Raw genomic sequence first — 6,386 nt, forward strand, 5'->3', positions numbered from 1 at the left:
CTAATTGAACTAGCCCAGTTTATTGATAAAAATCATCTGGATTATTTGCTATTCTTTGAATCAACCGAGGGGGTTTGCTTGTTCAATTCCATCATATCATTCCTTATTTCCGTTGATGTAACTGAAGTATGTGTTAAGAAATGTCAGGATATTTCTTCTTCTTTATTTGACAGACCAGTAAGAAGGGTCACTTCATCAGTAGTTAAAAGAATGAGTTGACCTTTTATAACAAAGCATTGTTTTGAAATGTCCCACCTTGAGATCCTCTCATAAATAAGAGGGACATTTTGCTAAAACCCAAGAAATTCCAAAAATTGTATCATCTTTAAATATTTCAATGTGTCATTGACTTCAGGAGTAATTTGCTGAGCCAAGTTATCACAGATTATTTGAAACGAAGAAACATAGCATCTATAGGTAATTGGACGAACATATATATGAAAATTATAAAAAATGAAAAATTAAAAATAAGTAAATGAGATACGCACAAAAAATGCACAACATACGCAGAATATAAGCAACGGTCACGCACAGTGTACGCATAACATACGCATATATTACGCACATCATACGCACAAGAATGCACAGTGCAGGAAACATAACAGCAAATTATACAAACGCAGAAAATACGCACATCATAAGCACTAAGAATGCATAGTATATGCATAACATACGCACAAGAACGCACATTGTAGTGAAAATGACAGCAAATTATACGCACACATAAAGTACGTACAATATAAGCAAGGAGCACGCAACGTATACGCATAGAATACGCACAAAAGACGCATTGCGTGCGCACAGCCTGCGCATATTTACTCAGTGTTTAAAATTTAGTTAGGTTTTATGTTTCAAATTTCAACATAAATTTATCATAAACCCTGAATACAGAGAAAATACGATGACATCACAGTATCAAACATTTAAAAAGTTTCGAGAAGCAATGCATACGCATAGAATAAGCATAAAATAAGAAGATCTTTAGAACCTTGAACACTAACACATAGCATAACCATAAAATACGCAGTACAGAACAAAAAACGTAGCATTAAGTTACCTTTTTCTTTGGGGTGACGACATCTTAGAAGAAACTGAGTGAATAGTGCTTAAAATTGCTCGGAGTGAATGCTTGAAAGTTCAAATTTTTGCTGGAACTTGAAAATCTAAACGTCGCCTCTGCATTCGACCTAAACCAGGGTTTAAATGTTGATGCCACGTCGACATCTCACTAGACGCGCCACGTCGGCAACTAAGGGGGCCGAACTGAAAAAAAAAAATTTAGGTTAATTTTATTTTTTTAGAGGCGGCGCCTTAAATATATGAGGCGAGGCGCGCTATAAGGCGCGCCTCAGTAAACTTGAGGCGTAAGCCTCATAAACTGTACTTATTGCGTGGGCTTTGAGGCTTAGATGGACCAAATTGCGCTGAGGTGCGCCTCTTATTGCGCAATTTTAAACGTTGATATACGTGAAAAGGTTGGAGTAGCTTCAGTGGAAGATAAGATTAGAGAGAGTTGCCTTAGATGGTTTAGCCCCATAAAATAGCAACCTTCCGATGACCTAGTTAGGAAATTAGATAAATTAGATTTGACTTATGTTAAGAAAGGTAGTGCTAAACCTAAAAAGACTTGGTTAGAAAATATTAGAAATGACTTTCTTTATTAGATTTAGATGAGAATTGGACACTTACACGACACAATGAAGAAAAGGGATTTATGTAACCGACCCCACGTAGTGGGATTAAGGCTTGTTGTTGTTGTATATATATTGTTATGCATCTTAATGAATACTAACGAGCGCATTATAACTACTTCCTAGAGGAGGAGATTATGAAGGAAATTTTAAAATTGTTATTTATTATATTCAACAAAATTTTATTCTTAAAAGTAGAAAAAATCACATTAAAAAAATGACAAACCACACAAATATGATGTCTATATGGACTCACAATCTATTTAAAGAAAACTAACCTAAATGATATAAAAATTTGCTGATCAACAAAAAAGAGGTAGTCAACTTGTTGACATTTATATGATGCTTTTCATAGAGCACGTTAAATGTGAAAATTATGTAGTTTTAGTGCTTTGAATTTTTATACCTTGATGATGTAGAAGGATAACTCAAGTGTAGAATGTATGTGGTGGTAGAAGCTTGGGACATCAACAAGAAAGAAAAAAGTGCATGCAATAACGATTTTTGGTAGGGACAACATAGTATGGTCCAACAAATTCTTAGGTTCCCGTTCTTCTATGTTTATTGGCAACGACAACAATAATGCTTGCTGGCTAAGGGTTCAATTAGCAGGTTGCGAGTTTTGAACATGAATATTATGGTGAAAACAGATGCAAATTAAAAATTTGTGGAAACAATAGGGGATCATACAGGAAAGCAGAAAATAGCAAACCCTGAAACAAAAAAAAAAAGGAACTTTTTCTTTGATGAGGTACAGGGATTGCAGTATAATTATGAAAATAATATAAAATAGGAAGAAAAAACTATAATCTACCAACTTGAGAATGTTCAAGTTGTTGATGTCCAATCCTGAAAACATTGGGTCGCTAACTCTTCAAGGCAAAAAATATTAGTATTAGGAAGGCAAGCTTGGTCTTCTAAAAATTTTCATAGTTTTTCCAAAAGTAATTCCAAAATCGGTACATAAGGTATTATTTATAGAATTCTTAAAGGATAATTAAAAATAAATTATTATCCATATTACATTCAAGCTAATTAAAAAAAATGTAAATTTAATAAAAATTAATAATGAACCAAGAAAGATTTTAAATTTAGTCTGGCTTAGCTTTTTTGGATTTTTGTCTAGTTAAACTCTTTAGATTTGTCCATGTGAGTCCGCATGAGTATCACATCACAATTGGTGGTCATGTCATACCTCTAAGCCCTTTTAGATCGATCATGTATTGTACCTCTGAATCGTAAGTGACTATGTTACTTTTCTTTGAACCATTTAGTAAAATTGGTAAAAATGAGAAGGCCTAAAAAATTTCATATTTGAAATATTTGCACTCCTAGTTTTTAATAGCTTGCCTCTGATGAGATAATCCTTGGTTGCTAATAAAGAGCTCAAATGTTATAATTGTGGCTCCTTGCCTCCTTGGGTTCTATGAGTTGAACCAAAATGATTGAATCATGTTATCTTGATTGTGTTTATCTTCATATCTTCTTTGATTCACCTTTTTCTTAAGTTCTTAGTAGCTGCCTTGGATGAGGTAATCCATAGTTTCTAACAAGTTGCTTAAAAGTTTCATCCATGGATCCTTGAATCTTTTGAGTAGTGTATTCTCGTAAATTCGATTAACAAAATCATGAGATCTTTATTGAGTTTATCCATCACATCCATTCCCTTAATTAATGCCAAGCCTAAAAGTGAGCTTAAGCGACTTCCTTAATCAAGGGTTCTATCTCTAATAATTAAATATAAGGTCTCGTGTCAATAGCAATTGTTGATCGTGAATCTAAACTTAACATTTAATCTATGTGGAATCTAGTTAATCTATATATTTGTTAAAATTACCATGAAATTCCTAAATTATCGAGGTTTGATAGCCTTTTTGGAGTTCCCACATGCAAAGCATGTATAATATTTGCTTCGAACTAAATTATCGCCGTGCGCCATGGCGCGCCAAATTGTTTAAATGTGACATCCACCTCTTAAAAAAAAAAGTTCGGTACCGCTAGTTATATGCTCGGTACCACTAGGTATCTTTCTATACAAACAACTTACGAACTTTAAAAATAATCAGAACTTCATAATTGCTCTTATCCTAAAAATTTGTTCCAGGGGCAGCACCCCCTTGGACCCCTGGCAGCCCAACATATTGTTGTATTTATCATCTTTAGTAATAGTTGTTAGTGTTAGTTTGCTTCTTCATGAGTGCATGCTTTGTATAAGTTTTCTTCATGAGTGCATGCTTTGATTGAGAGACATTGGACCCTATAAGAGAGGAGGAAGGGGTGAGGACTTTAAATGTGAATTCTTGTCTCTTGGATAATATTGTTGTGAAATGTAAAGTTTGTGTCATGTTGGACAATATTATTTCATATTCATGCTTATTATTTTATAATTCTTATATAGTTTGCACCATGTTCAAAATGGCGCTCGCCGCGCCGTGCGCTATGCGCCATGGCTCTAAAGGGACCTTTGTGCCATGGTGCGCCATTCTCCGTTAACAGGTATGGATTCCACTTAAGTCATAACCTTATAATGATTTTTCCTTCCTCTATTAAAACCTCATTTGCCAAACAATATTATATTGTTGTGAGAGTTCTTTTATCCACCTCTTCCATTGTCTCAAGCATCTTTGAATGACCAATGAGAGCTTCTCAGTTTCCTATTAGCCAAGCATACAACACATCTTGATTTTGGAAATCCTAAAGCTTTTTGAGCCATTAAAATTTTCAATCTCGAATGTTGTTATTGTTGATATCCTTATTAGGCTCTGATTATAATATTTAAAAAAAAGAAAGCCGCTCTAGTATCATTTGTTAGAACAAATTCCTTGTTAATGCGGTAGTATCTTCTTGGAATGAACTTGATCAACACAAACTAAACAACAAAGTGATAAAGCGCATAAAAGTCATAAAAAATTGTGTGATTTGGTTATAGCCTACCTACATGGGAGCGAAAAGAGGGATCAATCCACTTTCAAGAAGCCACACGTGTATATGTCAATGGACACAAAAAGTTATTCCTCTCTAAACCTATGAACACCAAATTTCTCCAGAAAGTGAACCCCAGGATATCGATTTAAATGAACAAGAAAATCTTGGAAATTCTAAAGCTTCCTCTGGAATGACTTATGATTTTGTACTTTTGCTGTTGATAGTTATTTTTGAGCTGTACTCATCAAAATTTTTGCCTCTTTCCTTCCGCTTTTGCTTCCACCTTGTTGATCTATAGGATCCCAATTACTCCATTTGCAGACTATTGTAATTATAAAGTATTTATTATTTATAGGATTTATATGTTTAATATTAGAAGCTCTCCTAATATTATAAAAATAATGCATAGATGTTGAGATGAAATACTTAACTGGTTCTCTCCAATTTTTCTTATGATATTAGAGCTCTATGAGTTTTCTCTTTTTTGTGTTTTTCATTACAGTAGCTTTCATCGCCGCATTACCATAATCTTGCGGCCTTCATTGTTGTACTCTCTTTCCCCAATTTTAATAATTTCACCATTCATTGTTGCATTGACACAAGCATTTTTTATTGTTACAAACTTCATCGTTGTGTTACTGCAAATTGGTCTTATTGGTGTGTAGTCTTCATTGTTGCATGGATGCATTTCATTCCTTTTCTATTTTTTATTGTGAATAGAACTATAATTTCACACTCCACTGAGAACAATAATAATTCCTACATACTATTGGTTTTGGGTTTTCTTGGAATTGTGGGATGCAATCTAAATTTATTGGGGCAGTTGCAAAACATTCATTCAACATACTAATTGAATTGCCCCCCCTCAAAATTTTTTTTTAAATTATATGGTTTTTAGGTAATTTATTTCTCTTCATCCATTTTTTAGTCTTTATTACAAGGATTTTTTTGGCAATTGCCCCCCCTAAAAATTTTAAAATACTATGGTATTTAGGTAATTGCCCCCAACAGATCGAACCCTGCCATGGGACGCTGCCCCCTTGGACCCCCGACATATACGCCTTATAAATTTGCCCCCCCTGAAAATTAGGGTTGGTTCCGCCCCTATTTGAATGGAACTAACTATTTAAGTGTCCGTGATTGATTCATGGGTTCTTTAAGGGAAGAAAATAATTGGGCCATTTACAAGATGGTGAAAGTAAAAAAGGCTTTCTAGGAGCACTTGAAAAAATATTTACAAGTACTTGTACTCGTGCATGTGAAAATCTTGCTAAAATTCTCACTAAAATATTATCAGTAGTAGTCTTTCAAAAATTATCAGTCAAGTTTATAATGGATGGCATCCATTCATTTACTCGAGCGGCAGTATCAAACACTTGTCACTGAGACTCTCTCTTTCTTTTTGCCTTTTTCATTATTGCCTCATTGATCCATAGGATCCCTACCATCTGCTCATTAATTCATGGAATATTATAATTATTATTTTCTGATTTTGTATGTTTCTTATTAGAAACTCCCCTATGATTGTATAAATATTAAAAGAAAATACTCAACCAATCAACCAATTTTCTATAATTTTTTCTTGTCATGCTCTAACAATTATTTCCTTTGTTAAAAGAAGAGCACAGCCTCATATATAGCCCCCATGGATTGAATGGATCCCATGCTACAACTTTTTGTCTAAATTAACTTCAAGAAAGCTTACTGGTCAATCAGTAAATCAATTCAGTTATTCATTAATTTCCATCTGATGCAGATATGAGGCATAGC

The sequence above is a fragment of the Dendrobium catenatum genome, unplaced genomic scaffold (assembly GCF_001605985.2).
Source record: "Dendrobium catenatum unplaced genomic scaffold, ASM160598v2 fragScaff_scaffold_974, whole genome shotgun sequence".
Taxonomy (NCBI): domain Eukaryota; kingdom Viridiplantae; phylum Streptophyta; class Magnoliopsida; order Asparagales; family Orchidaceae; genus Dendrobium; species Dendrobium catenatum.